Genomic DNA, 16274 nt, shown 5'->3' on the forward strand with positions numbered 1-16274 from the left:
TCAACCATTTTTGACCTACCAAAAAGGGCAGTTTCACGGGGTCCAACCTAATGACCAAGGCCACCTGCCGGCTTGTAGGAGAGCTAGAATCTGCTCTCTCTGGAGACAATTTTCCAAGCAAGTGACTGCAGAATTCTAGCAGATGCCACAAAAGATGACGAGGACAAGGAAACATGAAGAGTGATGAATCTCATAATTTATAGTCTTACATCGAGATAAAATTCAGTATGAATTTAAAATATGCTAAAAATTATTTAAAATAAGGATTTTTTTTTGAAACCGATGTGATATGAACACAGAGAAAAACCTAATAATAAATTGAACGTAAACATTTTGGATCCTCTCAGCAATGTCACACAGTGTCCTTTTGGGGAAGCAGATCAAGCTCCTGACACTTTTCTCTCTTTACTTTCCCTGATTGGGGTAGTGGTCTGAGTTAAGCCCTCTTAAGGAGTGGCTCTTGATTTTCAATTCGCTTTCAGTGAATAGTCAATGAATCTCAATATGGCTTCCAGACGAGGAAGGGCTCTGAGGCTGTTTCCAGGCTGGAAGGACCACTCTCAATGAATACTCCCCACTCTGTCATAGAAACTCTCTGCCTTCTTTTGTAATTAAAAAAATATATTATATACAAGCATATGATGGCGTTTTTCCAGTTATTTATTTATTTTGGGAGAGACAGAGACAGCACAAGTAGGAGAAGGACAGAGAGAGAGGAGAGAGAGAGAATCCCAAGCAGGTTCCGTGCTGTCAGCACAGAGCCCGATGCAGGGCTTGAACTCACGAACCGTGAGATCATGACCTGAGCCGAAATCAAGAGTCAGACACTCAACCTACTGAGCCATCCAGGCACCTGCCACTTCCTTTTTTTATTCAAACTTCCCTTTATTTATTAAATTTATTGAGATATCATTGGCATATACCATTGTGTAAGTTGAAGATGTACAATGTGCTGATTTGATACATTTATACGTTGCAATGTGATCGCCATTTGCAGCGTGAGCTAATGCTTCTAGTGTGTCACATGATTATTTTTTTTTTGTAATTTAACTTTATTTTTTATTTATTTTATTTTATTTTTTTAACGTTTTATTTATTTTTGAGACAGGGAGAGACAGAGCATGAACAGGGGAGGGTCAGGGAGAGGGAGACACAGAATCTGAAACAGGCTCCAGGCTCTGAGCTGTCAGCACAGAGCCTGACGCGGAGCTTGAACTCACAGACCGAGAGATCACGACCTGAGCCGAAGTCCACCGCTTAACCGACTGAGCCACCCAGGTGCCCCTGTTTTTTATTTTTTAAAATTTACATCCAAATTAGTTAGTATATAGTGAAGCAATGATTTCAGTAGATTCCTGAATGCCCTTTACCCATTTAACCCATACCCCCTCCCACAACCCCTCCAGCAACCCTCAGTTTGTTCTCCATATTTATGAGTCTCTTTTGTCCCCCCTCCCTGTTTTTATATTATTTTTGTTTCCCTTTCCTTATGTTCATCTGTTTTGTCTCTTAAAGTCCTCATATGAGTGAAATCGTATGATTTTTGTCTTTCTCTGACTAATTTCACTTAGCATAATACCCTCCAGTTTCATCCATGTAGTTGCAAATGGCAAGATTTCATTCTTTTTGATTGCCGAGTAATACTCCATTGTGTATATATATATATATATATATATATATATATATATATATATATACACCCCATCTTCTTTATCCATTCATTCATCGATGGACATTTGGGCTCTTTCCATACTTTGGCTATTGTTGATAGTGCTGTTATAAACATGGGGGTGCATGTGTCCCTTCAAAACAGCACAACTGTATCCCTTGGATAAATGCCTAGTAGTGCAACTGCTGGGTCGTAGGGTAGTTCTATTTTTAGTTTTCTTGAGGAACCTCCATATTGTTCTCCAGAGTGGCTGCACCAGCTTGCATTGCCATGAACAATGCAAAAGAGATCCTCTTTCTCCGCATCCTCGCCAACATCTGTTGTTGCCTAAGTTGTTAATGTTAGCCATTCTGACAGGTATAAGGTGGTATCTCATTGTGGTTTTGATTTGTATTTCCCTGATGATGAGTGACGTTGAGCATTTTCTCATGTGTCAGTTGGCCATCTGGATGTCTTCTTTGGAGAAGTGTCTATTCATGTCTTTTGCCCATTTCTTCACTGGATTATTTGTTTTTTGGGTGTTGAGTTTGATAAGTTCTTTGTAGATTTTGGATACTAACCTTTATCTGACATGTCACTTGCAAATATCTTCTCCCATTCTGTTGGTTGCCTTTTAGTTTTGCTGATTGTTTCCTTCGCTGTGCAGAAGCTTTTTTATTTTGATGAGGTCTCAGTAGTTCATTTTTGCTTTTGTTTCCCTTGCCTCCGGAGATGTGTTGAGTAAGAAATTTCTGTGGGCAAGATCAAAGAGGTTTTTGCCTGCTTTCTCCTCGAGGATTTTGATGGCTTCCTGTCTTACATTGAGGTCTTTCATCCATTTTGAGTTTATTTTTGTGTATGATGTAAGAAAGTGGTCCAGGTTCATTCTTCTGCATGTTGCTGTCCAGTTTTCCCAGTACCACTTACTGAAGAGACTGTCTTTATTCCATTGGATATTCTTTCCTGCTTTGTCAAAGATGAGTTGGCCATACGTTTGTGGGTCTATTTCTGGGTTCTCTATTCTATTCCATTGATCTGAGTGTTCTTGTGCCAGTCCCATACTGTCTTGATGATTACAGCTTTGTAGTATAGCTTGAGGTCTGGGATTGTGATGCCTCCTGCTTTGGCTTTCTTTTTCAAGATTACTTTGGCTATTTGGGGTCTTTTCTGGTTCCATACAAATTTTAGGATTATTTGTTCTAGTTCTGTGAAGAATGCTGGTGTTACTTTGATAGGGATTGCGTTGAATATGTAGATTGCTTTGGGTAGTACTAACCTTTTAACAATATTTGTTCTTCCTATCCAGGAGCATGGAATCTTTCTCCATTTCTTTGTGTCTTCTTCAATTTCTTTCATAAGCTTTCTATAGTTTTCAGTGTATAGATTTTTTCCCCTCTTTGGTTAGATTTATTCCTAGGTATTTTATGGTTTTTGGTGCAACTGGAAATGGGATCGATTCCTTGATTTCTCTTTCTGTTGCTTCATTGTTGGTGTATAGGAATACAACCAATTTCTGTGCATTGATTTTATATCCTGCAACTTGGATGAATTCATGAATCAGTTCTAGCAGTTTTTTGGTGGAATCTTTTGGGTTTTCCATATAGAATATCATGCTATCTACGAAGAATGAAAGTTTGACCTCCTCCTGGCCAATTTGGGTGCCTTTTATTTCTTTGTGTTGTCTGATTGCAGAGGCTTAAGTCTTCCAATACTATGTTGAATAACAGTGGCAAGAGTGGAAATCCCTGTTTTGTTCCTGACCTTAGGGGGAAAGCTCTCAGTTTTTCCCCATTGAGGATGATATTAGCACTGGGTTGCTCATATATGGCTTTTATCATCTCGAGGTATGATCCTTGTATCCCTACTTTCTTAAAGGTTTTTATCAATAAAGGATGCTGTCTTTTGTCAAATACTTTCTCCGCATCTATTGAGAGGATCATATGGTTCTTGTCCTTTCTTTTATTGATGTGATGAATCATGTTAGTTGTTTTGCAGATATTGAACCAGCCCTGCATCCCAGGTATAAATCCCACTTGGTCATGGTGAATAATTTTTTTAATGTATTGTTGGATCCAGTTGGCTAATATCTTGTTGAGGATTTTTGCATCCATGTTCATCAGGGAAATTGGTCTATAGTTCTCCTTTTTAGTGGGGTCTCTGTCTGTTTTTGGAATCAGGGTAATGCTGGCTTCATAGAAAGAGTTTGGAAGTTTTCCTTCCAATTCTATTTTTTGGAACAGTTTCAAGAGAATAGGTGTTAACTCTTCCTTAAATATTTGGTAGAATTCCCCTGGAAAGCCATCTGGCCCTGGACTCTTGTTTTTTTGGCAGATTTTTTATTACTAATTCGATTTCCTTACTGGTTATGGGTCTTTTCAAATTTTCTATTTCTTCCTGTTTCAGTTTTGGTAGTGTATATGTTTCTAGGAATTTGTCCATTTCTTCCAGATTGCCCATTTTATTGGCATATAATTGCTCATAATATTTTCTTATTATTGTTTTTATTTCTGTTGTGTTGGTTGTGATTTCTCCTCTTTCATTCTTGATTTTACTTATTTGGGTCCTTTCCTTTTTCTTCTTGATTAAACTGGCTAGTGGTTTATCAATTTTGTTAATTCTTTCAAAGAACCAGCTTCTGGTTTCATTGATCTGTTCTACTGTTTTTTTGGTTTTGATAGCATTAATTTCTGCTCTAATCTTTATTATTTCCTGTATTCTGCTGGTTCTGGGTTTTGTTGGCTGTTCTTTTTCCAGCTCCTTAAGGTGTAAAGTTAGGTTGTGTATCTGAGATATTTCTTCCTTCTTTAGGAAGGCATGGATTGCTATATACTTTCCTCTTATGGCTGCCTTTGCTGCGTCCCAGAGGTTTTGGGTTGTGGTGCTATCATTTTCATTGACGTCCATATACTTTTTAATTTCTTCTTTAACTGCTTGGTTAGTCCATTCATTCTTTAGTAGGATGTTCTCCAGTCTCCAAGTATTTGTTACCTTTCCAAATTTTTTCTTGTGGTTGATTTCGAGTTTCATAGCATTGTGGTCTGAAAATATGTATGGTATGATCTCGATCTTTTTGTACTTACTTAGGGCTGATTTGTGTCCCAGTATATGGTCTATTCTGGAGAACGTTCCATGTGCACTGGAGAAGAATGTATATTCTGCTGCTTTAGGATGAAATGTTCTGAATGTATCTGTTAAGCCCATCTGGTCCAATGTGTCATTCAAAGCCATTGTTTCCTTGTTGATTTTTTGATTAGATGATCTGTCTATTGTTGTGAGTGGGGTATTGAAGTCTCCTACTATTATGGTATTACTGTCGATGAGCTTCTTAATGTTTGTGATTAATTGATTTATATATTTGGGTCCTTCCACATTTGGCGCATAAATGTTTACAATTGTTAGGTCTTCTTGGTCTATAGGCCCCTTGATTATGATATAATGCCCTTCTGCATCTCTTGATACAGTCTTTATTTTAAAGTCAAGATTGTCTGATATAAGTATGGCTACTCTGGCTTTCTTTTGTTGCATGATAGATGGTTCTCCATCCCCTTATTTTCAATCTGTAGGTGTCTTTAGGTCTAAAGTGGGTCTCTTGTAAACAGCATATAGATGGGTCTTGTTTTCTTATCCATTCTGTTACCCTATGTCTTTTGATTGGAGGATTGAGTCCATTGACGTTTAGAGTGAGTACTGAAAGATATGAATTTATTGCCATAATGATGCTTGTAGAGTTGGAGTTTCTGTTGGTGTTCTCTGGTCCTTTCTAATCTTTTGTTGCTTTTGGTATTTATTTATTTATTTATTTATGTATGTATTTATTTATTTATATATATATATTTTTTTTCATTTTTTCTCCCCTCAGAGAGTCCCCCTTAAAATTTCTTGCAGGGCTGGTTTAGTGGTCACAAATTCCTTTAATTTTTGTTTGTCTGGGAAACTTTTAATCTCTCCTTCTATTTTGAATGACAGCCTTGCTGGATAAAGAATTCTTGGCTGCATATTTTTCTGATTCAGCACATTGAATATATCCTGCCACTCCTTTCTGGCCTGCCAAGTTTCTGTGGATAGGTCTGCTGCAAACCTGATCTGTCTTCCCTTGTAGGTTAGGGACTTTTTTCCCTTGCTGCTTTCATGATTCTCTCCTTGCCTGAGTATTTTGTGATTTTGACTATGATATGCCTCGTTGATAGTCGGTTTTTGTTGAATCTAATGGGAATCCTCTGTGCTTCCTGGATTTGATATCTGTGTCTTTCCCCAGGTTAGGAAAGTTTTCCACCATGATTTGCTCACATAACCCTTCTACCCCTATTTCTCTCTCTTCCTCCTCTGGGACCCCTATGATTCTGATGTTGTTCCTTTTTAATGAGTCACTGATTTCTCTAATTCTTAAATCGTGCTCTTTTGCCTTAATCTCCCTCTTTTTTTCTGCTTTGTTATTCTCTATAAATTTGTCTTCTATATCGCCGATTCTCTGTTCTGCCTCCTCATCCATCCTTGCCACCGCTGCATCCATCTGTGATTGCAGCTCAGTTAGAGCATTTTTAATTTCATTCTGGCTATTTTTTACTTCTTTAATCTCTGCAGAAAGGGATTCTAATCTATTTTTGACTCCAGCTAGTATTCTTATTATCATGATTCTAAATTCTGGTTCAGACATCTTGCTTGTGTCTGTGTTGGTTAAATCCCTGGCTGTTGTTTCTTCGTGCTCTTTCTTTTGGGGGTGAATTCCTTCGTTTTGTCATTTTGAAGGGAGAAAAGGAATTAATGAGATAGAAAAATTGAAATTAAAAAAATTAAAATTAAAAAAATATTAAAATTAAAAATTAAAAACACACACACACACACACACACAAATCAAATAGATTATGCTAGATCCTAGGTGTGTTTTGGTCTGGGTGTAGAATGTGGTTTGACAGATTAGAGAAACACACACACACACACACACACACACACAAAAGGGGGGAGAGAGAGAAAAAAGGAAATTGAGAATTTGAAAAAAATGAATACACTAAAGTAGACTAAAATACACAAACGTAGAGAATATAGTAGAAAAAAATTATAGAAAAATATTTTTAATAAAAATCAAAAAGAAATATGATTTTTTTCACTTTCTATATTTAAGAAAAAAGAAAAGAAATGAAAAAGAAAAAAGATAAAAAAAGAAATCATTTGAAAATCTGAAAAAGTGAATACACTGTAGTAGACTGAAATAAAATGATGGGAGTAAGAGAGAATTTGAAAAAATTTACATAAAAGCAAAAAATATAGTAATAAAAATTAAAGACAGATATTTTTAATAAAAATTGAAACTAAAAATGAGTTTTTTCTCTTTCTGTATTCAAGGAAAAGAATTGTGAAAGAGAAAAAGAAAAAAGAGAAAAGAAAAAAAAATGAATAGATGAACCTGCTAACAGATTGAAGTAGGACTGAAATTGCTTCGTTTTCCCCTAGAGTCAGTCCGTGTAGCTCTTTATAGTCCGTAGATTAAGCCGCGGTGAGACTGTGTTCTTGAAGAGCGAAGTTGGCCCAGTTGGGCGGGGCTCGGTGTAACGGCTCCGCTCTCCCCTAGATGGCGCTGCTAGCCTATCAGGGTGGATGGTTGCGGTGCTCATCGGTGCGCATGCACATGCGCGGCAGCCGTGAAAAATGACGCCACCCAGCCACCCAGTTCTCCCGGATCAGCAGTCGCGCACCGGTCCTCCGTCTTCAGCTCTCGTCCACTCCCCGCTTTTTCCCTCTCCGTGACCAGGCCCCAGGCAGTACCTCTCTCCCGAGTTTTGTCTCCGACGCGGCTGTTTTCCCCGGCCCCTTGCTTCCGAAGGACGGCGGCTTTCACCCGCTCCGCCCCTCTGCCGGAGGGTCTCACCGATCAATGGCCGAATGAGCAATGGTCGAGTGTCGGCTGCACCCAGGAACGCCCGCTGGACTCTGTTGTCGCCGGTGCCCCGAGACTGCGGCCAGGGGCCAGTCCACCCCCCAAAAAGATCGTGAGACAGTGCGGCCTCAGCGTTTCAGGGACCGTGGAAAATCGCGACACACATCTGGCACCAGGCTTCGCCCTCAACCACCTTGCCCCAGCCCCAGAGAGTGTGGCCGCCTTCCGGGATCTGCTGGGACCAGGTGGCTTCAACAGTCTCTACCAAATGTCCTTCCGGCAGTGGAACCGCTTTTCCCTGTGTGGCCAGAGAACCTCCCGGTCCCCACACTGTTCCCGGGGATTCGCCCTTCCCACCAGAGCACCGCCAGGTAGGGAGCTGCGGGGTTGCAGCCTTTGCGCTTCCCTTGTTTACAGTCTTAATGCAAACCCTCTCCTTTCTCCTTTCTCCCTTTTCGGTTTAGTCCCTGCGGCCGTTTCCAATTTTCCACATTCTCTCCAGCTGCTTTTGGGGAGGGGTGCTTTTCCCGCCTTCTCCCCCACCCCCCCGCCCCAGTCTCCATCTTCTCTCCGACTGCCTAAGAGGTTCCCTACCTTCCACGGCTTCTTGCTCCCCAAATTCACCTCTCCGTGCCACATACCTGCTGAATTCTGTGGCTCAGGTTGTGAAGATTGTTGTGTTAATCCTCCCATCAGTTTTCCAGGTGTGTAGGATGGTTTAGTGTTGGCCTGGCTGGATTTCATGGACGCGAGGCACAAAAAACTTCCATGCTGTTCCGCCATCTTGGCTCCTCCCCACATGATTATTTCTGTTCGTGGTGATGACAACTAAAACCTAGACTCTTAGCAGCTTTGGAGTATGGCCATCTAGAATCACTATGCTGTGTGTTAGATGTCCTGGACTTATCTGCTAGTTACAAGTTTGTACTTTTGTACTTGTGTTCTCTTTTAATGAAAGCATTTGGAGCTTTTGGGGCACCTGGGTGGTTCAGTCGGTTGGGAGTCCAACTTGGGCTCAGGTCATGACTTCGTGGTCCATGAGTTCGAGCCCCGCGTGGGGCTCTGTGCTGACTGCTCGGAGCCTGGAGCCTGCTTCACATTCTGTGTTTCCCTCTCTCTCTGCCCCTCCCCTGCTCATGCTCTGTCTCTCTCTCTTGCAAAAATAAACATTAAAAAGAGAGAGAGAGAGAGAGATTCTTGCAACTAGAGGGGCCCTTCTAGCTCTGGTAATTCTTTGTACTGGAAAGTGGTTCTGGAGCCAGACTTTCTGGAGTCAATGACCAGATCCGTTATTTACTAGATTTGCAATTTGGGCACATTCCTCCTCTGTCGAATGAGGTTAGGGGCAGAACCCACCTCGCTGAGTTATTGTAAGGATCATATATGTATTTGAAATATTCACGATGGCTCCTCGCACATAAAAATGCTCAATCGGTGTTTGTTTTTTATCATGTCTATTATCTTCTCATCGAGGCGGGCTTTGTAAGGGAAGGGAACAGGACGAAGGAAGTAGTTCACCTGTGAACAGGTCATGAGTGGAGAAGGTTCTGTTGTGGTGAGGACACAGGAAGCATTTGATTTTCCCTTAAAATCGAGAGAGCTCTACTCTTCAGCTCTGGTATATTTCCCCCATCAGGAGCCTGGGACATTTTCTTTGCCTTCCTCCGCTTGGTCCCCGATCTTGTCGCCGTGCGCGTCAGTCAGTGTCCGATCGGGAGACAGACACCACACGGGAATTTGGGCAAGTTTAATATAAAGAAGTATATACTCTGTTAACTAGAACATGATTGCAAGAACTGGCTGGCTCGTGAGGAGTAAAGAGAACAGGACTAGCAGTTACCAGAAGCAGCCCCCACCCCCAGGACGAAGGTAGAGCATTCAAGCAAGAGCCCCCACCTCCCTAGGGCTGAGGCACGTGCCTAGATGGAGCACAAGGGTGGCCCAGGGAAGGGTGGGGGTGTTGTCCGTATAGTGTTGCACTGGCAACATTTTCGGGGCACCTGCCCTCGAGGGTTGGGGAGAGCTGCCCTCGGGAGCTGTCCCCCAGGAGCACACCCGTGCAATCCCCTGGAGGGGAGGCTGGGGAAGGCGCCGGCTGCTGGGTGCTGCTGGCTACCACCCACACTGGGCACGAGGAAGTCATTCTTCCAGTCCAGCCCGCCATGTTGCCTGGGAGTTGACCCGGAACTGCCAGGCACAGAAACATTTTGCGCACGTCCACAGAGGTGGGGGTAGGACATTTTATTTTATTTTAAAGTTTATTTATTTTGAGAGGGAGAGAGTGCACACATGGGGAAGGGGCAGAGAGACAAGGAGAGAGAGAGAATCTCAAGCAGGCTCTGCACTGACAGCACGGACCTGGACGCGGGGCTCGAACCCACAAACTTGAGATCGTGGCCTGAGCCACGGTCAAGAGCCGGACGCTTAACAGACTGAGCCACGCAGGCGCCCCGGGGGCAGAATATGTTAAACTTTAATTTGCAAATTCACCATGTGGTTTTGTAAAGACAAAAGCAGGTAGGATCTCCTCTTAGCATTTTCTTATAGGTAAATTTATAGTCTCGAGGGGCTTTGTACTATTTGATCATAAAGGAACAAGAAACCATTGGGAACAGACAGAAAAGAGCACTAAGTTGGAAGTAATACAACCAGGGTGAGCAGGGCAAAGACCCACGTTTTGGAAGCCACCCCTCCTCCCTCAACCTCCCCGGTTCCCAAACACAGAGTCCCTCTGGCATGGCCCCTGACCTTTGACCGGCTCTCTTCCTGGAACGTACTTTTCCTTTTCCTCCTGGCAAATTTCCACACACCCTTCAAGTCTCCATTCACCCATCACCTCACCTGGGAAGCCCTCCTGAAACCCCGGCCGGCAGCGTGGCGCCTCTTTTTCTGGAGCTGCCTCTGAGTCAATCCCAGGCGGCCGGGGAAGAGAGAGCACCCCCTCCCGCCCTGCAGAGGCCAGCCTGAGTTCTCTGCAGGCCCAAGGCTTCCAGTCTCTTTTCACTTTCCAGGCGGTGAGAACGGCCCTACAGCCCAACCCCTGCACTGGATCCCACTGGGGACCGAGCTCCCTGCCGCCTCCACCTGGGCTGCAAGGAGGCTGAGCGCAGCTGTGGGCTACTTTGAAAAATCCAGAAGCATGTTCCGGGCGATGGAAACCTTTCTATGGTCCCTGACATAACAAATGGAGCCGGTTCTCAGGCTTAAAGTGGTGTCTTGGAAAAGGGCACATGGTCTTGGGAAAACCTGTCTCTTCCTATACAGTCGGTTGATATGTGTCTCTACACCCAGCCACATACAGTCAGAACATCCTGGGATGCTTTCCTGACTTGAGCTTGGACTGGGCACTTTTCATCAATATGGGCTACATTCTCACAATACCGTGGGAAACATACTTATTTGATTTGTACGGCGAGGTAATGTGTTATTGGGGGGGGGGAGAATCTTAGATTTGAAATCGGAGGGGCTAGGTGAGACACTTTCTGGTTATGTGACTTTTGACCTCTTTAGGTGGTTCTAAAAAAGGATTTCATGTCCTCGCTGGTTGTTTTGCTTACCTGAGATCCTTGCACAAGAGCGTGGTGGGACCTCATGTAACAGCCCCACTGTCCTTTGGAGCCAGAGTGTTTTATGGGCAACCATATCAAAACACAACGCTCATGCACTTTGACAAAGATAAGTGAATTAAATGTACTTTTCATAAAGAAAACACCAAATAAGCAAGGGTTGGATGGTGACTGGGTATCTTAACCAGAGCCTCGTCTTAGTGGGTTTAGCTGGACGGCCCCTCTCAGCTTACTCCTCAGCAGAGTAAGAATAGATGAGCATTTTGTCCTCTGCAGAAGGGCAGCTGAGCATTTTGGGGATTTATCTTGTTGATGATGGCTGAGGTCCAAGGTACGCACTCACCTAATAACTCACTTCAAGCATTTGTTTGTTTGCTTGTTTGTTTTTTAGAGGATTGACTAAGCCTTTCTCAGGATGTAAGAACTGTTTTGAGCTAGTTACTTAAGCAACTTTCACATGATTGGAGGATTATCTGTCACCTGCCCGTTTATCTGTCTCTTTTATTTACAATGATTTCCAAATGTGAGTTTTTAAAAATACAGTGAAAGTCGGATGCATCACCTCCCTACAACAGAATGAGTTATTTTCCCTTGACTACGCGTTGTCTTCATTCCCCGTGAAAATAGGCTCTCTCTCGAGACACCCTTTAAACTACCTGGGCGTGTCTCCACAACACAAGAATACAGTCAGAAAGGAGAAAATGCAAACTTAACCAGTTCCTTATTTTGCATGGAACTGAGTAATTGGCTGGTTCAGTAGTGGGTGTCCGTGAAGTGTATTTGCCATTTATGTGTCATTCTTCAAGTGTCCATCTGCTTGCTTTGGATGTGGCTGTCCAGGGATGGTGTGGGTTTGCACACTTGTGCTCTCAGCAGATGTGATCGTCTTCAAACCAAGGGGCAATAATGGTGGGTGTTGGTGAACTTAAAGAGCAACACACAGGGCATAGTCTTGTAACACCCTGGAGGGTGACGGGACCTAAGTCAGGGAGCTAGTTAGGGCCATAATTCGGACGAGGGAACAAGAATTAAGTGATCTCCTGTAGTCCCCTGTAGCAATAACTCAACAACCCCACCAACAGGGTTTTGGACATCTAGTTCAGTGGTCTTTCCACAAATGTGTGTGAAAGTCTTCCCAAAAGTGTAGGGTTGTGTGTCGATGTAAGATGCAAATACCCTGCACAAAAACGGTCTCTGAACTGTATTTGTGGTACAAAGCAATCGTCTGACAAACGACACAACAGAAAATTCTAGCCATGGGAAGCTGGGTTCAAAAGGATTGATTTTGGTGCACTCAAGCCCTTCTCCCTTATGGTCATTTGTAGACTGTGTGGTCTTTGACTTTCCAGGGGAGATCAGAGATAAGGGTGCCCAGAGGGGGCACTGAGGGTTAGAGTTGTATCCTTTCTCTTTCCAGAATCAGAAGACTGATCACAGTAATAGCCCTCCATCAGAACCTCCTTGGCCCACTAGCTCCCTTCACCACTTGGTCATCTTTGGGGGCTACCTGAGGCCATGTCAGGTCTTAACTTGTTGTGATGCTCCATAGGAGGAAGGCGAGATGCCTGGATAGAGGGAAGGAACATACAAAACTTTCCTGTCCAGTGCATATTGGAAGAAAGGCTAATTCAATATTTGCAGTAACCCTTATTGATTCCATGTTATTCCAACAATTTATTTTCTTGTCCAAATCTCTTCTAACTCTTGGTAGCCTACTTGTCAGTCAACGACCTCGAACTCAAAGGAGTTGTAAATGGGTGGTAAGAAGACCATTGGGGGAAATAATGGCCAAATAGTGTTTTAATATGATTTTCCTCTAATTCATCTTCAAAAACATGCTGAGGTACAATGGATAGCAAGCAAAAATCAAAATAACTGTTTTCAAACATGGAAGTAATAGAAGAACTAGGAGAAAATACAGTGACGAGCATCTGGGGAAGTCTAACAGAACAAGAAATGGAGGAAGAAATACCATAGGGAAAAGACAAGTATTTGATTATACACAGATTTTAAACTTTCTTTACGTGAGAAGAAAGCGGAAAAAAAAAATTGGGAGATACCTGTAAAGCTCTCTACCTCTATCTCTCTACATATATAGACAAACTCAACATTTAATATACGAAATGCAGTTTTATAAATAATAGGCAAATAGTAAAATAGGGAAGGGCAGGAACAAAAAGTACATAAAATAAATGGAATTGGCCACAAACACAAAAATGTTTGAAGCAAGTGGTATATTCCCAACTGGCAAAGATAGAAAGCAATCGAATGACCTTGGTTGTACATAAGTGTGGAATCACTATATTGTACACCTGACACTAATATTACACGGTATGTTACCTATCTGGAATTTAAATAAAAACTTAAAAAATGACTTTGGGAAAAGTTAAGAAAAGACAGATTATGACCAGAATTTTGACACATTTACTGCTGGGAGTGAAAATTGACCGAGCTTTTTTAGAAAATGGTATGATGTGACAAAAGTCTTTAAAATATTTGTGGCCTATGGGGCACCTGGGTGGCTCAGTTCGTTAAGCATCAGACTCTTAGTTTTGGCTCAGGTTATGATCTCGCTGTTTGTGGGGTTGAGCCCCGCATAGGGCTCTGTAAGAACGGCTTGGGATTCTTTCTGTCTCCCTCTCTGCCTCTCTCTCTCTCTCTCAAAATAAATGTTTAAAAATAAAATAAAGTAAAATAAACTATAAAATAAAATAAAATAAAATAAAATATAAAATAAAATAAACAAAATATTTGTGGCTGAGCATTTACACTTCTAGGAATCTTTCCAGATCAGAGATGGGCTAATCCCTGGGAAAATGTTTATGATATATACTTTCAGGCAAATAAGATGGTTGACAAAATTATATGTATAATATGATTTCAATTATTATTAAAATGTAAATATTTTAAAGACCAGACTGGACAGATTTACTAAAAAAATGTTATCAATGGCTAGATCTAGATAGGTTTGGGGGGATTTTCATTTTTTATGCTTTCTTTTTAAAAATTTTAAAAAATGTTTATTTGTTTTTGACAGAGAGAGACAGAGTGCATGTAGGGGAGAGGCAGAGAGAGAGAGTCACAGAATCCAAAGCAGCCTCTAGGCTCTGAGCTGTCAGCACAGAGCCCAACACAGGGCTTGAATCCCAGACTGTGGACTCTGAGATCATGACCTGAGTGGAAGTCAGACACTTAACTGACTGAGCCACCCGGGCACCCCTATTATTTATGCTTTCCATTTTTTGTAAGTTTATTTATTTATTTTGAGAGAGAAAGAGTCGGGGAGGGGCAGAGAGAGAGAATCCCAAGCAGTCTCTGTGGTCTCAGTGCAGAGCCCCATGCAGGGTTCGACCTCACGACTGTGAGATCATGACCTGAGCCGAGATCAAGAGTTGGATGCTTAACTGACAGAGCCACCCAGACGCCCCATATGCTTTCCAATTTTTAAAATATTTTTTTACATGGAGCCATCTGTTACTTACATAATAAAAAAGTTGTTTGTTTGGTTTTTTTAAAGCAACTTGTTGCTGCAAATAGCAAAGGCACTAAAATGTAGCATATTTGCTTGGCAAATCAACCCTAGTGCTTTCCTGGGGTGGTGCCACGATTCTTATTGCAATTCTCATTCTTTTTTCCTTTGGTCTAGACCAGAACTATCTGTCAGAACTTTCTGCAGGGACAGAAATTTTATATATCTGTGCTGTCCAGTATGATACTCAGTAGCCACATGTGGCTCCTGAGCCCTTGAAATGTGACTGGTAGGACTTCGGAACTGAATCCTTAAGTTTATTTAATTTTAAAAGCTCCATGTGGCCGGTGGCTACATTTGTAGGTGAACGAGACATTTAAAAAGCTACCTGGTTATATGTGTGTGTCCCCAGGATGTTGCAACGGTAAGCCCTTGTCCACCTGCATTGCGATCTACACTGCCTCTTGGAGGGTGTTCTCCATTTCACTTTCAACACAGGATTCCCATTTCCACAGTCAGATCTAGGTCTCTTGCCTGAGCGATGCATTCTTATTTCTGACTTCGTGCTGGACATTTTCACGTGGCTGTCCTATCAGCATCTCAGTCTCAATGTGTCTAGCTCTTAAGTCTTCCCTTCCCCCTGGAAAAATAACCCCTACTCTGTAAGTGGTAAAGTCAATCTCTTGGGCACCTGGGTTGTCAGCCTTGGAGACTTCTTTTGTGCCCTGTTTCCAACCTCAAATATGTCCATCCCTTTGTGTCTACCTGTCATTCTCTCCATTTCCACTTTGAAGGCTTTAACCCCTTCTGCACAGAATACTCAGCTGCCAATTGGTCTCTCTGCACCTTTATTATATTTCCAGGAGCCAAATCCTGAATACACAATACATACACTTCCTAATATATCATCAATTCACATTCATTCCACAAACACCATAGAATACTTGGCGTGTTCATGGCACCATGCCAGGTTCCAGGAGGGGTACCGAACATGGATGGGCTATATCTCCTGCCCACAAGGCACTTGCAGGTTAGTCTGTGATTTGCACCTTGAGCAAAATAAAATTGTCCACATGCCATAGCAGAAGCCCTCAGATGGGCTGTGAAAGTTCTAAGAAGGAAGAAATTACGCTGTTGAAGAAAATCCATGAAAATGCAGGTTTGAAGACTGATAACATGGATGTAGCAGGAGGGACATTGTAGGAACCGTTGGGAAGGTTTCAAAGAAAGACAAGGAAAGCAGAGTTGGAACCAGTAAACTGAGAACTAGGTTCAAGATCCCCATGTCGCTGAAGAGCGGGTTTGAGGAGGGTAGGGGGAATGGGCAAGGTGGGAAGTATGGAACAATAGTGGAGTTCGTCACTCGAACACGTCATTGATTGGAGACCAACTGTGCATCCCAAGGGACGAAGACAAAACCAACACGTGAAAAGTGAATGAAAATGTATTTTTCGTGCAGCATGGCTTCTGAACCCAGGCCGAGCACCTCCTACGCTTCTCAGCTGAAAAACAGCCCCGTCGTCCAATGTCAGGACAAGCTGGCTGCTTGTGGTGTGTCGAACTTCCTGGAAAAAAATCATAGTACGCTTAAAATGATCAACATTCTTTTGTGTGTGTGTGTGAGTTACTTGCAGGACTTTCCGAGGGAAAATTTGACAGTTCTCTTTTATTTGAACACAAGGTTTATGGTAGTTTCACGTGTTCATAATAAATTTGACA

The sequence above is a fragment of the Panthera leo genome, chromosome E1 (genome assembly GCF_018350215.1).
Source record: "Panthera leo isolate Ple1 chromosome E1, P.leo_Ple1_pat1.1, whole genome shotgun sequence".
Taxonomy (NCBI): domain Eukaryota; kingdom Metazoa; phylum Chordata; class Mammalia; order Carnivora; family Felidae; genus Panthera; species Panthera leo.